Source organism: Ailuropoda melanoleuca, chromosome 14 (assembly GCF_002007445.2).
Source record: "Ailuropoda melanoleuca isolate Jingjing chromosome 14, ASM200744v2, whole genome shotgun sequence".
NCBI lineage: Eukaryota > Metazoa > Chordata > Mammalia > Carnivora > Ursidae > Ailuropoda > Ailuropoda melanoleuca.
In genome coordinates this window covers 77984207-78006982 of record NC_048231.1, presented here as the reverse complement: position 1 = coordinate 78006982, position 22776 = coordinate 77984207, and positions in this window count along the sequence as shown.

The following is a 22776-nucleotide window of genomic DNA, read 5'->3' as shown; positions in this document are numbered from 1 at the left end:
CCCAACCTTTCTTCCTTGCGTGGATAACCTGCTTTGAACCTCTAGAAGAATTCTCTGTTTGAACCACAGGATGGGAAGCTCTGCTCAGGGACCAAGCCCTCACTTCACAGATTGGGACATGGAGAGGGTATGATGGGCTAAATAAGTGTCTTTCCAAAATTCATGTCCACTTAGAACCTCAGCATGTGATCTTCTTTGCAAATAGGGTATTTGTAGGTATAATTAGTTAAGATGAAGTGTGAGAGTTAATTTTCGGTGTCAACTTGACTGGGCCATGGGGATGCACAGGTACTTGGTCAAACATTATTCTGGGTGTTTCTATGAGGGTATTTTTGGATAAATCTAATGTTTAAATGGGCAAAATAAAATAGATTGCCCTTCTTAATGTGGGTGGATCTCATCCAATCAATTGAAGGCCTGAACAGAACAAAAAGGCTGACCCTCCCCTGAATAAGGGGGAATTCCTTCTACCTGACAGCTTTCTACCTTTGGCATCCTTTTTTTTTTTTTTTTTTTTCCTCTTTCCTGCCTCGGACTTGAACTGAAACTGACTTTTCCTGGATCTGTAGCCTGCTGGCCTTTGGACTAGAACTCTAGCAAACCGTTCTACATCTTCAGCTTGCCAACTACAGATCTTGGAACTTGTGAGTGTCTGTAATCCCATCAACCAATTCCTTATAATAAATCTTTCTATATTTTTATACAACCTACTGATCTATTTCTCTGGAGAATCCTGACTAGGATGGAGGCTACAGTGGGTTAAGGTGGGCCTTAAATATAATAACTGCTGTCCTAAGAAGGAAAAACAAGAGACACAGAGAAAACAAACCAGGGGGAAAGGCCATGTGATGGAAGAGGTGCAGAGACTGGAATGATGCATCAGCAAGCCAAGGAATACCAAGGATCACTCCCTGGCAACCACCAGAGGCTAGAAAGAGGCATGGAGCAGATGCTTCTCTCAAGATTCCAGGAGGAACTGGTGTTGCTGGCACCTTGATTTTGGACTTGCACTGCCCTGAGTTGTGGGAGAATAAATTTCTATTGTATGAAGCCACCAGTTTATGGCAGCGCTAGGAAATTAATGGGGAGAGAGAGAGCAGTGTGAACTGACTTCCTCTCTAGCAAACGCATTTCTAGAGATCAAATGTCTGACTTCGAAGCCAACTCTCTTTTATTCTTTGATTTCCATCTTTGTCTTATCACAGAAAGAAACATATGTGTGTATTATTTTCCTCGTGTATTATTTTCCTCTATATACAAACACAACAAAAAAGAAGCAAAACAGACAACTTAAAGATATAAGCCTATTTCTAGAAGGAGCATAGCACTCATTATGTATGTAATTGCTAACTATATTACTATAAAAAACAGACCTGGATTTTCCCAAGTGTAAGAAAATATCTATTTGTAAGATGTCAGAATTGAAAAGGACCTTTGAGAATGTCTAATTCAATTATTTTATTTTAGAGATATAAACATTTTTCTAAAGCTAGTATGCTTCCTATTGCTGCAAATTACCACATATTTAGTGGTTTAAAAACAGCATAAGGTTATTTTCATATAGTTCTGGAGGTCAGAAGTCCAAAATTAAGCTCAGCGAGCCAAAATCCAGGTGTCAGCAGGACTGGCTCTGTTCCTTCTGGAGGCTCTAGGGGAGAATGTCTCTTTGCCTTTTCCAGCTTCCAGAGGCTGTTCACATTCCTTGGCTCATAGCCCTGTGTCCCTCTGACCTCTGCTTCTGTCATCGTCGCCATTACACCTCTGATTCTCCTGCCTCCCTCTTACAAAGATGTTGATGATTTCCTTGGGCCTACCTGAAAAATCTAGGATCATCTACCTATCTCAAAATCCTTAATGCAATCACATCTGCAAAATTCTTGCGTGGAAGTTAACCTGTTCAAAGGTTCTGGAGATTAGAATGTGAACATCTTCAGGTAGTCATTATTAAGCTTACGATAGATAGTGTGATTAGAACTCAGAGTGGCATGACCCCCACCCAATTGGTTCATCCATGATGCCACAATGCATAGTATCACAAAATTGACCTTGCAGTTCAGGGCTTTCTCAGATTTCCAGGATGTACGAAGCACACATAGGAAAAATATTAACAAACTACACTTCCAACTGTTTATAGTAATTAAAAATGTAGAAGGCAGAAGTGTATGAGATATATTTTTGCAAATTGGGAAATACTTCATTTTATGACTACTGCTTTCGTTACTCAATAAAACGATGGAGCATGGTCCTACTGCCGTCTCTTTGATACCCCGGCAACTCAGCAGTCACAGCAGTAATTGTTGTAGAGTTCTTGTGAATTTGGAAAGGAACCCAATCCCAGGTTGCTCCTCAACAACAGAATGAGGATGTTTTTGTTTGTCTATGAAGTTGTGCAAGGATAATGGTGCTTTATGCTTATTTAGAAATACAGGTGACTAAGCATGTTCATGTAGGCTATCTCAGGTAATTTTGCAATAAGCCCGAGAGGTAGGAAAGGGTAATAGTTTCATCCCATTTTAGACAGGAGGAAACTGAGGCTCAGAGAATCGCCCAAGGTCACACCTTCACAAGTCTGTGGATCTGGGACTCCAACCCAGATTTCCTGACTCCAGATTCTGGGTGGTTCTTAGATCCATAGCTAGGTAAAGCAAACAAATCAATCAATCAGGCCCACCCAAAAGGGATATTGTATAATAAGACCTGTTACTTTCCAAGTTAAAGTAAGAGACTGTTATAGAATGGCCACTTGGTGTTTTGAGTAGGTTAAAATTTTAAAAATAGGCTAATACTATGAACTTTCTTTTAAATGTTATAGAAATTTCTGATTAGACTTAGAACCATACCATGTAAAAACCCAAAGCATAAATAAATTCAGCATCTTACTCAACAGAGGTATATAAAATATTGGAAACTAAGGGGAATTTTAGGTTTAAAAAATATGATTCTTAAAAATCCTATGTTTCATGTCTCCATCTTTTCTTATTTTGGCTGAATTTTATGTGATGGTGGTGTGTGTATATACATATATGGCTACCAGAAATTGAAGCTGTGCTCTAACATTACTATTAGAAAAAAAAATATGAAATATAATATACATGGCAAATCTCAAACTTTTCTTTCCAGTTAGGAAAATAAGCACTTTTGTGATGGCCTATTCTTCAGACGTAGGATAAATTTTAAGTGGAATTTGGTTGTGAAAGAGTCTCTTTAAAACAGAGGTGGGCCAGGTGGTGATTGAGGAAACTTCCTGGAAAAAAGGGCAGATTATGTGGTTTTGATAAGAAATCCTGATCGATTTAGAGTAGAAGGACCAACTCCAGCTGTCAGCTAAAAGAACAACTAATGTTTTTCTTCCCTCCCTCCCTCCCTCCCTCCCTCCCTTCCTTCCTTCCTTCCTTCCTTCATCACGTACCAAGAGCTATACTAGAACTTGTAGAAATAAGTCATTTCTTCATGAAATCAGTCATTTCGTTTTTGTACAGCTCTATTTATTAGAAAGTTCTTTCTTACATACAGCAAATTGGGCATGTCCACAGTTTCTAATAAGTAAACTTAGTTATGTCCTTTGGAGTCATAGATAATATGCCTCTCTCTTTTTCTTTTAAGAGCCATTTTATTATTTGTGTCTTTTCTTTTCTTTTTTCTTTTCTTTTCTTTTCTTTTCTCCTTCTTTTTTTTCTTTCCTTCCTTCCTTCCTTCCTTCCTTCCTTCCTTCCTTCCTTCCTTTCTTTCTTCCTTTATTCTAATGATTTTTTATTATATTATGTTAGTCACCATACAGTACATCCCTGGATTCCGATGTAAAGTTCGATGCTTCATTAGTTGCGTATAACACCCAGTGCACCATGCAATACGTGCCCTCCTTACTACCCATCACCAGCCTATCCCATTCCCCCACCCCCTCCCCTCTGAAGTCCTCAGTTTGTTTCTCATAGTCCATAGTCTCTCATGTTTCATTCCCCCTTCTGATTACCCCCCTTTTCTTTATCCCTTTCTTCCCCTACCGATCATCCTAGTTCTTATGTTCCATAGATGAGAGAAATCATATGATAATTGTCTTTCTCTGCTTGACTTATTTCACTTAGCATTATCTCCTCCAGTGCCGTCCATGTTGCAGCAAATGTTGAGAATTCGTTCTTTCTGATAGCTGAGTAATATTCCATTGTATATATGGACCACAGCTTCTTAATCCAGTCATCTGTTGAAGGGCATCTCGGCTCCTTCCATGATTTGGCTATTGTGGACAATGCAGCTATGAACATTGGGGTGCATATGGCCCTTCTCTTTACTACGTCTGTATCTTTGGGGTAAACACCCAGTAGTGCAATGGCTGGGTCATAGGGTAGTTCAATTTTTAACTTTTTAAGGGACCTCCACACTGTTTTCCAGAGTGGCTGTACCAACTTGCATTCCCACCAACAATGTAGGAGGGATCCCCTTTCTCCACATCCTCTCCAACAATTGTTGTTTCTTGCCTTGTCTATCTTTGCCATTCTAACTGGCGTAAGGTGGTATCTCAGTGTGGTTTTGATTTGAATTTCCCTGATGGCTAATGATTTTGAACATTTTTTCATGTGTCTGTTAGCCATTTGTATGTCTTCATTGGAAAAGTGTCTGTTCATATCTTCTGCCCATTTTATGATTTGTTTATTTGTTTCTCGTGTATTGAGTTTGAGAAGTTCTTTGTGGATCTTGGATACCGGTCCCTTATCTGTAGTGTCCTTTGCAAATATATTCTCCCATTCCATGGTCTGCCTCTTAGTTTTTTTGACTGTTTCCTTGGCTGTGCAGGAGCTTTTTATCCTGATGAGGTCCCATAAGTTCATTTTATCTTTTGTTTCTTTTGCCTTTGGAGATGTGTCATGAAAAAGTTTGCTCTGGCCGATGTCATAGAGGTTGTTGCCAATGTTCTCCTCTAGAATTTTGATGGATTCCTGTCTCACATTGAGGTCTTTCATCCATTTGGAGTTTATTTTTGTGTATGGTGTGAGAGAGTGGTCAAGTTTCATTCTTTTGCATGTAGCTGTCCAATTTTCCCAGCACCATTTATTGAAGAGACTGTCTTTTTTCCACCGGATGTTTTTTCCTGCTTTATCAAAGATTAGTTGCCCAAAGAGCCGAGGGTCCATTTCTGGGTTCTCTATTCTGTTCCATTGGTCGATGTGTCTGTTTTTGTGCCAGTACCATGCTGTCTTTGTGATCACAGCTTTGTAGTACAGCTCGAAATCCGGCATTGTGATGCCCCCAGCTTTGTTTTTCCTTTTCAACAGTTCCTTGGAGATTCTGGGCCTTTTCTGTTTCCATACAAATTTAAGGACTATTTGTTCCAGTTCTTTGAAAAATGTCATTGGTATTTTGATCGGGATAGCATTGAAAGTGTAGATTGCTCTGGGTAGCATGGACATTTTAACTATGTTAATTCTTCCAATCCATGAGCATGGAATATTTGTGTCTTTCTTTAACTTTCTATTCTCTAGGCTAGAAATCCCTGTTTGCATCAGGTGGGTCACATTTGAGACAATATTTGGAACTTTCATTGTTTCGTTTTGGCAGGTAAGGCCTCCTGAATTCTACCCTATTCCAAATCTGCCTAGTCAGCAGAGCAGAGTCAGCTTAGATTATATCACATGATTGGCTTCACAGATGTATAAATGTGACTGACCTAATTTTGTTAGCACTTTAAATACCTCTAGCTTATATCCAATTGTGGTCACATAACACTGTCTCACATCTTTTGCAGGCGGGTATTACCAAAACAAACTCCAGTCTCTATTTGTAAAAATTGGTGGTTTGAACTAAAATGTAGGGCTTTATGCTTGTTTTGCTGAAAAGCATCTTACTGGTTTTAGCCCCAGGGACAAGGTCAGGATTGTTAGTTACTTATGCAGAGGAAAGTTTAAGGAATTTAAAGCTACCCCCAAACATTTTCAAATGCAAAGGGTCTTTCTTACTAGCTTACCACCAGCTGAGATTTACCAATTTAATAATGTTTAAGAATATTAAGATTAAATACATTAAGGGTAGGATATCCAGAATTTGCTGGTTAAAAATAGAAATAGTACATCACAAAAGAGTGTTCTATCAAGACATTAGTCTGAAGAGTTATCTGGTCTATTTTCCTAGGGGAAAAAAATCCAGTGTTATTAATGATTAAAATCTATCAATATTTAGATTAAAATATGTATACACATATAGCCAAAAATGTAAAAAAAAATATTGCTACTACAATGTACAGAAATGTAGGGTAGGCATTGTTTTTATAATTTTACAGACGAGGGACACCCCGGGGGCTCAGTCAGTTGAGCATCTGTCTTCGGCTCAGGTCATGATCCCAGGGTCCTGCGTCAGGCTTCTTGCTCAACGGGGAGCCTGCTTCTCCCTCTGCCTGCCGCTCCCCCTGCTTGTGCTCTCTCTCTGTCTCTCTCTCTCTCTCACAAATAAGTAAAATCTTAAAAAAAATTTTTTTTTTACAGATGAGGGAACAGTCTTAGAAGCAATTTGTCCAAAATTGCAGGGTCGGTAAGTGGCAGGGAAATGTCTGAGATCAGGCCTGTTGACCAAATCTCTCTCCTTACCCCTTCTTACTCTTCTGCAAAGCTCAGATTCAGTATGTACATCTTCTGAAGGAAACATAATTGATTTAAGGATATTCTAGTCAGGAAAAAGGAACTGAAACATTGTTAATAAACTGATTTGTCAGTGACTGGATACACTGAAAAATTCTCTGATTATTAAGCTTTCCATTTCCTTTCACATCCAAGAACATGACTCAGTCTTGGAAATTGGCTACAGTGTAGCCTGGGAGTGGGGGTTTTGGAATAGCACTGGAGAGGTGAAACTGATCTAATGATAAATACCCTCTGGAGGGGAAAGTTCATTAAATTTAACTTTGTAGTGCCCAAGTTGGAGAAATGTTCAAGTTATCTTGGATCCCGTACGCGAGAGAGAGGCCAACATTGTGGCTAACACCAGAATGCAGGCAAGGTGCAAAAAATCAATTTGTCTCTGAAATGACTGAAGCAGAGCATGGTTTATTCATTTGCTTATTTATCCTTTACACAACACACAAACACGGAGCTGAGGATATCAGGAATAAGTGGGGAACTATGCTCTCACATGGCTTGCAGTCTAATAAAGAAGCCACAGAAAGCGTTAATGCTGCTCAGAACGTTATAAATGTCTCATAGCCAGCCTCCAGTTCTCATCCAGGCTTTCTAGGCTCTTCATAATCTGTGCCCACACTGCTCATTTGTCCTAATACCTACCGCTTAGCATAGATGCACATTGTTGTCCTGAGCCTGGTCTCTTGACTGTTATACAAACGTGCCTGGCTCACTTTGGCTTCCTTCCTTCCCTCTCTCCTTCCTCTGCCCGTCCCTGCTTTCCATCCTCCTTCCTTCCTCTGATAAATGTTTTTGAGCATCTGCAATGTTCCAACAGCCTCCGTGCTAACTGCCATCAGATGATAAGACCTCCACGTTTCCACCCCTCCTGGACTGGCGGTCAGCATGTTAGGATTTAGCTCCAATCACATTTTCCTTTCTGAAATTTTGTCTTGATTATCCTTGCTCTGTGTGGTCATTGACTCTTCCGCAATCAGATTACTCCTGTAGTGTGTGCCTTGTAACCAGGAATGTATTGATTGTCAGAGAAGAGGGTATGGCGGGAGTTTAAGGAGTGGGGAGTGTCAAGACCTGAGATGGCCCTGGGAAGCTTTGTGAAGCAGATGAGATTTGAGTTGGGGCATGGGGAAGGGACACCTGAGTTTGGTAATCTTGAAGATTTCCGATAGGCTTCCAATGATGGCTTTAAGGAAGAGCAAGCCCAAGGGGAACTCATTTCCTCAAGGCTTGAGAATTATTTTGTTTCTAAACTATGGTTTCAGGAAATTGGCTAGGTCGCTAATCAGTGTGGAATTACTCATTCAAGGCCATGCTTGACAAAGGATGTTCTCACTTTATTCTTTACTCGGATCTGTTGGTTATCAAACTGTGAAACTTCAGAATAGCCATAACTTGAGGGGCTTCAGGACAGAGAGATCCCTCCCCATGGCAGTGATATACACCAGATGGGCTCTGATAACCTCTGGTTGAACAATAACGTCTGCTTTCCATACTAACAGAATAGCTAGTTTCATTCATTTGACTACTCTAATGAATACTAAATTCTTCCCTGCATTAAGCTGAAATCTGGCTCTTGATGTTTTTCAGCCATTGAGCTTAGTTTTTCCTTCCAAAGCCATACAGGGTAAGCTTGATTTCTCATCAACATGAGAGTTTCTTAAATATTTATAAAAACGGTGTTGGACACTTGGCAGGTGACTTAAGATTCATTCCCTGGAACATGTGGCCTGAAACTGTAGCTTGAGACAACAAAACAGTGGGCAGAACACAGGAAGGCAATGTGACCAGGCGTGCGAAGTGCAGAGTCTAGTTCTGACTGTCTTGGTTTCAATCTTTGCTCCTGCACTTACTGCTTCCTCCCTGGGCCTCCGGCTCTTCACTTAGTCAGTGAGGATTACAATAGCATCAACTTCATCATGTTTTTGCAGAGGTTAAATGAGATAATACACGAAAAGCACTGGGTGTGGTCTTGGGTTGATTATAAATTTTGATGAAAGCAGAGAGAAAATTAGCTGTATAGTAAATGAGAACATTTGTGCAAAACATGCCATTATTTAAAATGTATCTCACTGAAGCCATGAGGGATGACCAGGCCTTATAGGAGCAACTGTCACCAGGCTAAAAAGCAAAGACAAACAAAGCCCACCTAGGACACCTTTGCTGACCTCCCTTGCTAAGGATAGATTACCTCCTGTGATGCGTCCCTAAATGCTTGGTCTGGTGTGGATTGAAACGATGCAAGCAGTGAAGTCGTAAACCTCTCCTTGAGGAGCAGAATATTTTGTGGTTTACCAAATGGCTTTCTAAAGTTTTTTTTTTTTTTCTTCCCTCCCACGATCTACTTAAAAGTTCCCATACTTCCATTCCATCCTTCTTTAATTCTAACCCATTGATTGACCTTAAATGATGTGTGTCTATCTTTAAACTCCAGGTCTGTTTTGGGAGATCCTTAGGGCACTGCTGCTGAAGACCGTGGAAGTGGTGACCCAGTGAGAAGGAAAATGTTATATCCCCAAACCCTCAGAGCAGTGGTACTTTCGTGGTCTATACTTCACTTTCCCATCTATTATTTCATTTGATCTTATTAAATCATCTATAGTGGGTACTTAGACCATCTGAGGTTATTTGCATTCTACAGGTGAGAAAACCAATACTCAGAAAGGTGGAGGGCTTGCACCTGCAATGGGGTGCAGTGGGAACAGCAGGGAAATCTGGGGATTCAGAAAAGTTGAGCTCTGGTTTGGCTGAACTTCTTTAGGCCTCCATATTCTCTTCTGTAAAATTGGGAGTTTGAACCAGATGATGATTCCTTTAGCACAAATATTCCATGATCATGACAAGAAATTCAATGTTGTACAGAAGTTTTGAGTCTAAAGTGGGACTAGAGCATGAGCGTTTCTTATCTAAGCCAGTACTAAGCCCATGATGCCCCGCAGTTCTGAGATGCCCTGTCAATCCCAGCCTTCCCACCCATCCGTCCCCCTGTTTCTGCTTTGGCAATCATTTGAAGTAGTCTCCCAGAATGATGAGGGGTGTTGACAGGATATTATTTCTCTTCTTCTCCCGTGTGCTCTGGCACAGGGATATGTTTGGGCAAGTTGTCCCTGTTGTGATCATTATGCACTTAGTTATTTTTGTTCTAGTGCCCAGAAGCCTGTGGGGCATAGATGCCTGGTAAAAGAATTTACAGCCAATTTAGTCCACCTGAGTTAAGTTACACAATCAGCCTAATTGCAGAAAGCTGTTTCTGTTTCCCTGCTATTGGTCATTCCTGAGGATCGACTTGGGCCATTGTGAGATCATACGGCAGACTTGGAAAAGAAAACCACGGAGATTGAAATCAAGGTTCAGGGGGCTTCATCCATGACTCAGTGGCATTTAAAGTGTGGGTTTAAGACCATGCACTGCTGCTTACTAGCTGTTGAAGCTCGGCTGGATCATTTGCCTCTCTGTGTTTCATCCGCAAGATGGGTTTAATAATATGACCCATTTCATAATAAGAGTGAGTGAGATAATACATGTTGATAGTTTTAAACAGTGTGGTACCTTGTAGGTGCTCCATATATATTAGCTATTATCATTTAAATCATTTTAGTATTCTCATTTTAAAATTACAGAGGGTGAGCTCCCAAGAGAACTCGCTTGCCCATGATCACACCAGATTCAATAGTGTAGTCACAGTTAAAATCCGGCCATCCTTACTAATTTTTTTCCATTCAGGTTTCCTTAAATAATGAATTCTTATTTAGGGCTTAGGAATTGTTTATAGACACTGTCACATAGAGACAGAGCTCTCCTACAGTAAGCAGTCCATCTATTTCTAAAGCATGATCAGTCAGTCACCCCAATGGTTCTCCAGGAATTTTGTGCCACACTCTGGGTACAACTCTGTTGCTGTTACCCACTGTGATAGTTGTGCCCCCTTTGTCTGAAGAAGTTAAGAGTTGGCACATAGACCCTGCCTTTCGGAGATCCCATCATACCCACTGAAATAGGGAGCCCATGTCATTGGCAACATGTCCACCATCATCCCTAACCTACAGAGGACAAACATCACAGAGCTTTTCCAGAGTGGCAGTGTCCCCTTCCTTATGCATTCCTCTATGTCTGCTCTGGACCCACCTGGGCACAGAGTTAGCAGAGGACAGGCATTCGTTCAGATAGTATATGATGTAAAACTCGTACTTCCGGATTCTATAACTTCAGGCAGTACTGATTTAGAGCCCTTGTTTCTCAGTGGAGGGATGACTTTGCTGGAGGAAACAATAGTTTGACTGAACTGGAAGGTGAGGCTGACCCCTGGCATTTATGCCTCAGAACCAATAGGCAAAGAAAGAAGGTTATTTTACTGATTAGTCTGATTCTGAGTACCAAGGAGGAAAATAATTGCTTCCCTGGAGTAGGACAGAGGGGACTATATCTGAAACTCAGAGATGGCAGGGGTGCCCCTCAGTGTTTTCATGCCCAAATGTTAATGAAACCTTCAACCACTAAATACAGATAATTCAGACCCTTCAGAAATGACTGTTGGTTTACCCTCAAATAAAGAACCCCAATTAACTGAGGTGCTAGTTGAGGTACAGAAAACAGGAATAGGTAGTGAACCATAAAGTTGTGATGCTAAGTATGGCTGCATAGCTAGTTACAGGTAAGCATACTGTCTTTCCTGGTTCTGTACGCATTAAATATTTTTTTCTTCTCCCTTCCTACTCTTTTAAATAGGATGCATTGATTATGGTTAATTTTTAAATTCAGTCTTTAGACTACAGAATAAGGTAGGATTGTGACATAACTATAAATGGAATTACCATTACCTGAAGATAAGAAGGATGCCTCTGGCACTTCGTGTCAAACTTTTTTTTTTTTTTTTAAGAAGGTGAGATTATCTCCATTTGCATAAAGAATGGCTGCATCTCATATAGCGTAAATGTTGTTATTGTCACTATTTAGAAGTTTAAGTGTGTGTAAAAGGGGATCATTATCCAAAAGGATGGACTGCACTGGTTTTTAACTGTTGTTTCTCAGCCAAAGTGTACCTTTCGGTATTCTGCTGTTTACTGTTAGGAATGAGAATCTGCAAACTACATTTTCTAGTCTCCATGGCCTGCCAGGCTCCTCTTAGATTCTCCAGTAGCAGTGATGGTGGGTTGATCCAAACGTGGAGAAAGAGAAGTTGCACACAGGAATGTTGGCATTAATATTTCTGTTTACTCATTTCTGGCTTGGGGCTTACCTTTGTATTAGCTCTTCCCTCTGTTTGGAATGTTACTACCTTCGGTCTTCACATGACTGCTATATTCTTGTCATTCAGATCTCCATTTCAGTATTATCCCCCCTAGAAAGCCTTTCCCTGACCTCTTAGTCTAAAGGAGTCATTCCCTTATTTTAATTCTCTGCAGAGCAGTTATCTTTCTCTGACAACTTCTTACTTGGGTATCAATCTATTTAAATTTATAGAATGAAAGTTTCATGAGAGCAGCTTTTTTTCTGCTTAAGGATACCTGGTACAATTTAGGTGCTCAATGAAGATATAGTGAATAAGTTACAAAATTAATTTTCTTTCCTACTATTTTTCCTTTCTCCAGGCTAAATTAACTTCAGATTTTCCCATGGGGTGAGCAGGGCAAAAATTATCATCTCCTTTGTTATAATATTGAAACAACAACCGAAAAGGAAACACTTCTATTTCTGCCTGTGATATTGTTAGTTATATCAGACTAAACCTCTACTAAGAAATTTATGAGTTAGGTTTGGGCATGGGTGTGTGTGTGTGGGGGGGTGCAAAGTAGCCCTTTGAAAGCATTAGAAAAGAACTAAAGCAACTAGGCATTAAGGTCCAAGATTATGAAGAAGAATGAATTGCATTGAAGTGAGCTTGACGTTTATGGCTGCCTTCCCCCCTCAGGGTCCTTGCTGATTCACAGATCATGGCACCAAAGCCAATAGCCTAGAGCTGGCACCCTCATGGGTTACGGAGACAAAACATGGAGTCCAGAGTTATCAAAACAGCCATAATTTGAGGGGGGAAAATACCATAGAAAAGGAAATTACAGAGAGGTGAACCTGAATCTTTTTGAAAAATTTCCCCTGAAGACACTTGCTTGCTCCAAAGTAGTGCATGTGGGGGTAGTACTTTCAAAAAGCACGCAAAACTGCAAAGAGGCCAAAAATTTAGCAGAAATTTGGCAGCTTCCTGACACTGGGGAATCAGAGCCCATCAAGTAAGAGCCACTCTGGTGAACGGCTCCAAGATGTATGATAAGATACCTGAAAGGATTATACTCAAGAAGTAAAGGCTAATCTGAAATAGGTGAGCCCTAATTGGGTCAAGCTTATGTGCTAATACTCTACCTGAAGAAAGATAACATCATATAGAGTCACTATAATTTTTTATAAGAAATATATAGCATTCAGTTGAAAGTTACCAGCTAAGCCAAGAAACAAGGTTAAATGCCTGAAAACTAAAAGCAAAACAAAACAAAAAAGATAGTAATCAGGGAATCACAGGTTAGAATTATCAGATATAGGTTTTAAAATAATAATTATGATTAATGTAAGATAAAAATATAGATATTATAACCAAAAACTGGCATCTACAAAACAGAATGAAATAGAAATGCTAGAACTGAAAAATACAATGAGGAAAATGAATAATTTAGTACATTGTTATATTTTTCCAGCAAGCACAACAGACTAAAAAATTAGTGACCTAGAAATAGATATTAGGAACTATCCAGGCTGAAGCACACAGAGAAGACAAAAAAAAACAACAAAAAAGTATAAAAGATAAATGGGTCATGGTGAAACGATCTACCATATACTTGTATCTCAGAAGAGAAGAAATATGTGAAGAGATGATGTCGTAAGCAAATTTGGGGAAATTTTTAGACATTATGTCCTAGATTCCAAAATGCTATAGTCCCCAGGTAGGATAATTAGTTTGTGCTAATGATGTACTGACAGTTTTGGGTAGTGTAATAGGTTGAAAAAAATGTAATGAAAGCCATATATTGGTGTGTTAGTTTCTGTGGGTTGCTGTAACAAAGTACCACAACTTGGATGACTTAAGACAATGGAAATGTATTGTTTTACCTTTCTGGGATCCATAAATCTGAAATCAAGATGTTTGTAGGGAAGGATCTATTTCATGGTTCTCTATCTCCTGGTATCTTCAGCTATTCCTTGGCATGTAGACGCAGCATTCCAATCCTCTGTCTTCATATGGAAGACACCTCTGTGTGTTTTAATATCATCTATCTCTTCTGTGTATCCATTTCTGTGTCTAAATTTCCACTTTTTAGAAGGATACGAGTCATACTGGATTAGGGCCTATGTAATGATCTCATTTTAATTTGATTACCTGTAAAGACCCTATTTCCAAATGAGGTCATATTCTGAGGTGCTAGGGGTTGGGAATTCAACATATGTTTGTTGGGGGACCACAATTCAACTCATAGTATTTGATATATCATAGTAAGACTGCAGAAAACTAAAGAGAAAAATCTCAAAGCAGACAGAGATTGAACAGATTACCTTTGAAGTGTTAACAGTAAGAGCAGACTTCAGGAAAAAGAAAAGTATAAGACCATCATGAAAAATTATATGCCAACAAATTGTAAAACCTTGAAGAAATAGATAAATTAATGAAAACATATAATCTTCCAAAACTGAATCAGGAAGAAATAGAAAATTTGAGCAGACTAATTACTAGCAGTAAAATTGAATTAGTAATTAAAGAAACTCCCAAAATAAAAAATCCAGGACAAGATACCTTCACGGATGAATTCTACCAAACATTCAAAGAAGAGTTAATACCTATAGTTCTGAAACTATTCCATAAAGTAGAAGAGGAAGGAAAGCTTCAAATTCATTCTACTAGGCCAGCATTACCCTGATACTGAAGCTAGATAAAGACACTACAAAAAAAAAAAATGAAACTACAGATCAATATCTCTGATGAACATAGATACAAAAATTCTCAACAAAATATTTGCAAATCAAACTGACAATATATTAAAAAAAGAATAATTTACCATGAAATCAAGGGAGATTTATTCAAGGGATGCAAGGGTGGTTCAATATTTACAAATCAATCAATGTGATACATCAAGAGAAAGATTAAAAACCACATGATCATGTTAATAGATGAAAAAGCATTTGACAAAGAACAACATCTATTTATAATAAAAACTCTCAACAATGTAAGTTTAGAGGGAATAAACCTCAATATAACAAAGGCTATATATGAAAAACCCACAGCTAACATCACACTCAATGGTGAAAAACAGAACTTTTCCTATAAGGTCAGAAATAAAATAAGGATGTCCAATTATTAGTACTATGTTGAATAAAAGTGGTTGAATAAAAGTGGTGATATTCAACATAGTAATTTCAACATAGTAATGGATGCCCTAACTACAGCAATCGGACAAGGAAAAGAAATAAAAGTTATCCATATTGGTAAGGAAGAAGTAAAACTGTCACTTCTTGCAGATAACACAATAACTATGTATAGAAAACCCCAAAGATTCCACCAAGAAACTACTAGAAATGATAAATGAATTCAGTAAAGTTTCGGTTTACAAAATTAATATACAGAAATCTGTTGCATTTCTATACATTAATAACAAAGTATCAGAGAGAGAAATTAGGTCTCATTTATAAATGCACCAAAAATAATAAAATACCCAGGAGTTAATATAGCCAAGGAAGTAAAAGACCCATACTCTGAAAAGACAGAAAACATTGATGAAGAAATTGAGGAGGACACAAATAAATGGGAAGATATTCCATGCTCACCAGGAGAACTGATATTGTTAAAATGTCTATACTACCCAAAGCAATCTACAGATTTAATGCAATCTCTAACAAAATATCAATAGCATTTTTCACAGAACTAGAACAAATGATCCTAAAACTTGTATGAAACCAAAAGACCCCCCAATATCTGAAGCATCTTGAGAAAGGAAAACAAAGCTGGAGGTTTTCACAATCCCAGGTTTCAAAATACACTACTATACTATTTTTTTTTTTTGAGGAAATTCCATACTGTTTTCCACAGTGCCTGTACCAGCTTGCATTCCCACCAACAGTCCATGAGAATTCCTTTTTCTCCATATCCTCACCAGCACTTGTTATTTCTTGACTTTTCAATACTAGCCAATCTGACAGTTGTGAGGTGATATTTCATTTTGGATTAGTGATGGTGAACATCTTTTCACGTGTCTGTTGGCCATCTGTTTGAGGATGGTGATGGTGAACTATCTTTTCATGTGTCTGTTGACCATCTATTTGTCTTCTTTGGAAAAATATCTATTCATGTTGTCTGACAGTTTTTATCTGGATTATTTGGCAGTTTTCTTGGTGTTGAGTTGCATATGTTTTTTTTATATATATATTTTGGATATTAACTCTTTATTAGATGTATCACTTGTAAATATCTTCTATTCAATAGGTTGCCTTTTTGTTTTGTTGATGGTTTCATTCACTGTGCAAAAGCTTTTTATTTTGCTGTAGTCCTCATGGTTTATTTTTGCTCTTGTTTCCCTTGCCTGAGGAGATATCTAGAGATATCGTGAAAAATATTTCAATATCTTAGATATCTAAAAATTTCTACAGCCAATATCAAAATAATTACTGCCTATACCTTCTCCTAGGAGTTTTATGGTTTTAGGGCTCACATTTAGATCTTTAATCCATTTTGAGTTAATTTTTGTGTATGGTGTAAGAAAGTGGTTCAGTTATCCCAGTACCATTTATTGAAGAGACTATCTTTTCCCCATCGTATATTCTTTCCTCCTTTGGTGTAGATTAACCTAAAAGTGTGGGCTTATTTCTGGGCCCTCTATTCTATTCCATTGATCTAGGTGTCTGTTTTATGCCAGTACCATCTTGTTTTGATTACTATAGCTTTGTAGTAATCTACAAGTTTTAGGATCATTTGTTCTAGTTCTGTGAATAATGCTATTGATATTTTGTTAGAGATAACATTAAATCTATACATTGTTTTGGGTAGAATGGACATTTTAAGAATACCAATTATTCCAATCCATGAGTATGGAATATCTTACCATTTATTCGTGTTCTCTTTAATTTCTTCTTCAATGTTTTCTATCTTTTCAGAGTACAGGTCTTTCACTTCCTTACTTAAATTAATTCCTAGGTATTTTTTCATTTTTGGTACAATAGTCAGTGGAATGGTTTTCTTAATTTTTCTTTCTACTACTTTGTTAATAGTGTATAGAAACACAAGAAATTTCTGTATATTACTATTAAGGCTCTTCTTTACAGTAGAAAGCCAATTTTTAAATGTAGGGAAACAAATTTAGAAAATCACTGTCAGCCATTATCATAAAATTGTTTGAGGCTAGAAACATGAATGACAATGGATGACTAAAATAGTGGGTTAAACATTGAAGATTAACAGGATTTTTACATAGTCTCAAATTCCACAAGATATTTATTAATTACAAATGGAACTTTACAAGTTGCATTTGTAATTACAAACTTTACAAACTTTACAGTGGAATAACCAGGCAGACAACACCTTAGTCAAATAATTTAAATTGACATTACTTGTAGTATTCTACACCTCCTTATATAATGTAGTGAAGAGAATTCAATATGTTTTCTGGGGTATTTTTGCCAAAAAGCATAACCCAAATTTAATAAAAAAGAGCTCTCAGACAACCCAAATTGGGGGTGTTTTGTTCTGCAGTAGTCAAAAAATACCAGAAAAATAACTAAGACTCTTGAAATTTCAAGAGATAAGGATGCCTTCTATTAACGTTTTGATTCAATATTTTGCTGACTGTCCTAGCCAGTGTGATAAGGAAAGAAAAAGAAATAAAAGACTGGAAAAGAAGATATAAAACTGTTGTTATTTGCAGATGCTGTGATATTGCATGAAAAAAAAAATCCATCACCTGTTCTTTTGGAACTCTGCTAATGTTGTAGCTCTCTGGCTATTGGGAGCTGTGATTAGATGTCCCCTTCCCAACTCAGAGCTAGAATGAAAATATGCAAGCCAGTATTGACAGACCCAATAAGATGCTCAAACCTTGTTGAATTCAATAAAATCTATCCTCACTAATTATTATGGACAGCATGAATAAAGAAGCAATATTTTAGTGAGGCATCTGAATACGAACAATTTAAATAATAGATTCTCTTATTTACTAGGAAGTTCTTTTGTGTCATTCTATATGAGTCTCATAGAAACCTTGTAAGGTGGATATGAAATACCCTGCTAATCTTTTCAGATGAAAAATTGTCACTCAGAGTTTGAGGTGTTTTTCTTAAATCACACAGTTAATAAATTGTGCAAGTGGGAGCACAACCATACATCATGGGTCAAGTGCTTTTTTCTTAAATCTCCATTCATTTGCTTCATAAATCAGTACCACTTTCTCCTAACCCCTCCTGAAACATGAAAGTTAGCTAGATAATGAGCACAAAGGAAGATTTTTTTGCTGATTTTTTTTTAATTTAAGTTACCTTATGCAGCACCCAACAGAATGTTATTAATGGACACGTGAAGTCCTAGAAATAAAATATGAAATTATAAAAGTCATCCAAAGAATGTTTTGTCATCATATATATATAATATAAATATATATTATAGATAATAAATATAAATAATATATAAAAATCTATTTATATAAATCCAAGACTCAGTATTTTCCATTCCCTTTTAAAAAATAACTTCAGTTTCCTAAAGCTATCTGGGGACTGGGGAGACCTTTCATCTTTCAATATACCAAAATTGAAAATTTTATAAGTATTTTAAACATTATATTAATGTTTTTACATTCCTGAACTTAACAACTGACTTTATATTAAGACATATAAAAATAGAAACAATTCCTTATTTTCCATTTTCTTCACAGCTTTCAAGTTCTTAAATTTTATTTCTTCTATGTCCTTGCAGTTTCAAAAAAATTTATGTATATAAGATGCTCAGCTAATGCTTGAAGATGTTTTTTGATCAAAAGCCCAGCTAGGAGAATCTGGCTCAGGGAAGAAATATGATGTGTTATGAGGACGTAGTGGTCCAGCCCTGGACCAAGCCTCACATCCCCTCAGGGTCTGTGGCTGTCGGACACAGCTATGAGGGTGTGTCTTGTTTGGGCACTGGGGGCAGGGAGGATCTTCCCTTGAGGAATGAGACTGGAACTAGGCTGTTGAAGGAACTTCTGAGCTGCCCCTGAGCAAAGAGTCCAAGGCATGTAGGAGGGATCCTGTGGCTGCAAAAGCCACTGTAAGGGATTTTAATCTTGTTTTCTGACTGGTTCTTGTCTTCGAGTTTGTGTGATCTGACTTTTATTTTCCACATGTTTGAGTAATTTTTAATAAGAGTTTTTCAATAGCAATGTCGACAAATGTAAAACCACTTTTCATGTTTTACCCTAAATGACTTAAATACTCATGAAAATTTACACAAAAAGAATTGAGGTATTATCACAACATGTGTGCATTTAGTGAATCTTTGACCAGTCCTAACCCATGCAGATGATAGTTGTTATAGTAACTGGAGACGCACAGCTGGAGCCAGGAGGCTGACATTAAGTTAAGCAGAATATTTTTTTGTCTAACTCCTGGATAAAGGGCAAGATATTTTGAGAAATATCCTATTTGCACCTCAGCTGTGAAGATAAATGTTATATTTTCTGGCACCAATGCATACTGTTAAGTCTTGAACAGTAATGGAGAGATGAATTTAATGGCAAAGGAAATACCAAATTGGAATTCAGTGAATCTCTGGATTAATGTAAACTCTGGGGACATGCATGAGTTCAATAAATAAGTGAAATAAAGAACATTTGGCAAAAGAGTGAGGAACTAACTTGACAGAGAGATTCCCATTCTCAATTTCTTCAGGAAGGAAGGAAATAAGGAGCCAAGAAGTAGAGAAAGGTGAATGAGTGTGAAAGAAATTTGGGAAAATATCAAGATGACTTTTGCTGGCAATGTGAACTGACAGAATGATACCTGATTATTATTTTGTGCTTCTGATGGAAAGCTCTATAAACAAACGCTTTAATTGTATACACAATTGAGCTAGGGTAATGTTTAAGACTGAGATGAGGTTAAAATGTGGGCAGCTTATGGAGACTAAATAGGTACTATGTCAGACTTTTGGAAGAACAAATATTTTGGAACAAAATATGTCAGAAGAAAATGTAAAGACCATCTAGAAGCTCCTGATTTCCTCTTCTTTCCTCACATGTGTGGATAAACTGGATTTCAATGAGAAAGATAAAAGAACAGGTTGCCTTCTTTGAAGTGTGAAGGAGATAATTTAGAACAAATTAAAGGGAAGTCCTCAGTATGAGGCACTATCCTTTGTATGCAAAGAACAACATTCACTGGGAACCTCAGTTCATTTTGTTTTTTTCTTCCAGTGATAGTGTGACATGAAGCCATCCCTTGGCAGACGTTTATTGGTTGACTGGGGTTAGGTATTTAATCTCTAGCAAAATAATCTTTTCTATATGTAGTCACTGATTTCATGATTTTGCTTTATGAGGTCACTGCCTGTCAGGCAGGATGAGGAAAAATAAACACTACATTTTTAATACTTCGGAAGACTGGTCTTGGCTACTGAGAGGAGTATAAGGTGAGAAGTTGCCCTCAAGGATCTTAGAAAGAATGATAAAATGATAAATATACCTGAAATGGGCAGTGCGTTAGTTATTAGTAAATGGATACTAATTCCAATACTGGGCCAAGCACTGAGGTTACAGATAAGATAAATTTCCCTCCATGCTGCCTAGAATTTGCTAGAGAAAACAACAAAGAACCTGGAAAATCATGGTGATATGGGGGAAAAAACATAAGGTTGGGCTTTGGAATCAGGCACACCTTGGGCTGATTCCTGTTCTGTTGGTTATGAAGTTGGCCAAGGAATTACACCTTTTCTGGCCTCATATACCTCACCCATAAACTGTGTTTGAAAACCAAAGATGCTTCTATAGAGTGCTTAAAGAAATAGCCAGCACAAAGTAGCTCCTCAAAAAATGGTAGCTCTGAGTCCATGTGAAGTAAGGTTTCAGTATGTGTAACAACACTCCAGTGATGGGGATTGTGGAGGACTCAGCAGACCTCTTCCTCTAATGCATGTGACAGGTAGGATGTGGAGGAATGAGATGGCAGGATGTTTGGGGGCTCTGTAGTGTCCCAGATCTATTCTTTTCACATGGGGCTGTTTAGGAAGGAAGCCTAATTCTTTTGGTTGAACAGGCATTGCCACTGAGAGAGAAACTCACAGGATGGAATTCAAGATTACTGGGCTCTGATACAAGTGCAATGGGAACAGGAATCCCTAGTAAATGACACTGGAAGCAAGTGTGTGGGAAGGAGACAGGATGTCTGGCTCTGTGAGCTCCCTCAAAAGGAAATGTTCATCTCCTCAAAGTTGGTAAAAGCACCACCAAAGAGAGAAAGGAGAAGTAAAAAGAAATCCTATCTCACAAATCTTATCTCACTATTAACAGTACCACTAGTAGAAAAAATAATGATAAAATGTAACTTTGGGGCATCTGGGTAGCTCGGTTGGTTGGGCGTCTGACTCTTGATTTCGGCTCAGGTCGTGATCTTGGGGTCATGAGATTGAGCCCCACATCGGTCTCTGTGCTCAGTGGGGAGTCTGCTTGAGATGCTCTGTCTCCCTCTCATTCTGTCCCTCCCTCACCCCTTCTGTCTAAAATAAATAAATCTTTAAAAAATAATGATAAAATGTAACCTTGAGTAGTTATCACTTTATGCTTTTTAAAGCATTTTTACTTTTTTGATTGCTTAGGTTTATCACAGATATCTGTTGAGGGGGAAAGGCTGCCCAGAGATCCCTAATCCCATTTTACAGATGTAGATACTGAGGCAGCCTGTGGTAGTGGAAAAAGCACCAAACTAACACAGAGAAGATCTGAGTGCTCGATTTCAATATGGAAATTAGATAATCTCCTAAAATTCTTCTAGATTGAGGATCTTGTAATCTTTATTAATAGCTGTGATTACCTGCTGCTTAAATGCCCCCAAGTGATCCCCACTTTTTGGTTCTCAAACTCTTCTATAATCTCTTCCCTGTGTGTAAGTTGGACTTACTGACTTGCTTCTGACAAATAGAATATGGCAAACATGATAGGACACCATTTCTGAGATTAGGTTATAACTACTGTAATTTTCCTTTGCTTCTTCTCCCTTTGGCTCCTCTAATGTGCTTGCTATAATAAAGCAAGCTTCAGAGGCCCACATGGCAAAGAATTGGAGGTAGGTTTTGGCCAATAGACAGTGAGAAGCTGAAGTCTTCAGTCCAACAACCCAAAGGAACTCAACTAGGAAGAGATTCTTTCCCAGTCAAGCCTTGAGAGGACTGTACCCCTGACTAACACCTTGATTGCAGCTTGTGGGAAACTCAGACCCATACCCTTAGCCTCCAGCTAAGGTAATCTTGGATTTCTGATCCACGCAAAAACCAAGAGGTGAGAAATACTGTCTTAAGTCAATACATGTTGGAGTAATTTGTTACTCAGCAATAGATAACTAAGGTCGAATACTGAATAAGTCTTAAAGCCAGGACTGGTTGCAGAATTTCTTTTCCCTGATTTTCGTTTAAGCATTTCCTAAAATATTCATAACACATTAGTGAAAAGAATGCTCCATGTGAGATGAATTCTATGGTCAAAATACATTTGAGAAGTGCTTCACTTCTTGAAAATATATAATGTATGTTATATAGTGAAGATTCAATGATAAAAAAACTTAATTTTGCTAAACCTAGCACTTCCTAAATTTGTTTGACACATAACACTATTTACCTGCAGCCTTTTTTTTTTTTTTTAAGATTTTATTTATTTATTTTACAGAGAGAGAGGGAGGGAGAGAGCACAAGCAGGGGGAGAGGCAGGGAGAGGGAGAAGCAGGCTTCTCTGCTGAACAGGGAGCCCAATGTGGGGCTCAATCCCAGGACCCCGGGATCTTGACCTGAACCAAAGACAGACACTTAGCTGACTGAGCCACCCAAGCACCCCAACATGAAGTCTTTTTAAATAAACATTCCATGGAAGTCATAAATCACAAAGCACTATGAAACACTTTAAGAAACACTGACCTGGCTATTTTATTATCTTCTGAGCATCTTTTTAAGATCTGTCCCTAC